Source organism: Panthera uncia, assembly GCF_023721935.1.
Source record: "Panthera uncia isolate 11264 chromosome D3 unlocalized genomic scaffold, Puncia_PCG_1.0 HiC_scaffold_8, whole genome shotgun sequence".
Classification (NCBI taxonomy): domain Eukaryota; kingdom Metazoa; phylum Chordata; class Mammalia; order Carnivora; family Felidae; genus Panthera; species Panthera uncia.
Genome location: NW_026057586.1, coordinates 65222100 through 65223137, shown reverse-complemented (window position 1 = coordinate 65223137; position 1038 = coordinate 65222100).

Below are 1038 nucleotides of genomic sequence, written 5' to 3'. Positions count from 1 at the left end.
AAAAAAAAAAAGGAAGGGAATTCTGACACCTGCCACTACATGCGTGAACCTTGAACATGTCACGCTAAGTGAAATAAGCCAGTCACAAAGAGACAAAATACTTATAAGCAGTGCCTAGAGGAGGCAAGTTCATAGAGACAGAAAACAGAATGGTGGTTGCCAGGGGCTGGGGGGAGGAGAGAAAGGGAAATTATTACTTAGCGGGTACAGAGCTGTAGTTTTGTGAGACGAAGAGAGACTGACCACACAACAATGTGAATTACTCAGCACTACCAAACTTAAAAATGATGAAGGCAAAATTTTATGTTGTGTATTTTACCACAATTTTTACAAGTGTGGATACTATGTGTTAATATAATGTAAATAAATATTTTGCAGTTGATTTTTTTTTAATTTTGTTTATTTTTGAGAGAGAGAGAGAGAGAGACAGAGAAAGGGTCAGAGAGGGGGAAGCAGGCTCCAGGCTCCATGCTGCCCGCACAGCAAGGTGGAGGCTATCAGCAGGTAGAATGGAGAGAATAAGTCCCGAGAGTGTGGCACTTTGTGAAGTTCTCTCCTGCCTGCCTTGCCCCATGGGATCATCCCAACAATTCAGGGTAATAGTCTCCCCATTTACAGAGGGGGAAAACTGAGGCTCTGCGGAGGACAATCCTTGCAATGGACTGAATGTTTCAGTTCCCCCCAAATTCCTATGTTGAAATTCTAATCCCCAGTGTGATGGGGGTTTACAAGGCGGGGCCTGTGGGAGGTGATGAGGTCATGGGTAGGATTGGTGACCTCATGAAAGAGACCCTGGAGAGCTCCCTTCCCTCTTCTGTCATGTGAAGACATAGAGAGAAGACAGCTGTCTGTGAACCAGGAAGCGGGTTCTCAGCAGACACTGTTGTTCTCAGCACAACAAGGAAGTTCCAGGGGTGAACCTGGTACCTAGAACTATAGACAGAGAAGCACAAAAACAAGGGTCTGCAAACCGTTTCTGTAGAGATCTACGGAGTAAGCATTCTTGGCTTTGCTGGCCATCTGGTCTCTGTCTCAAGT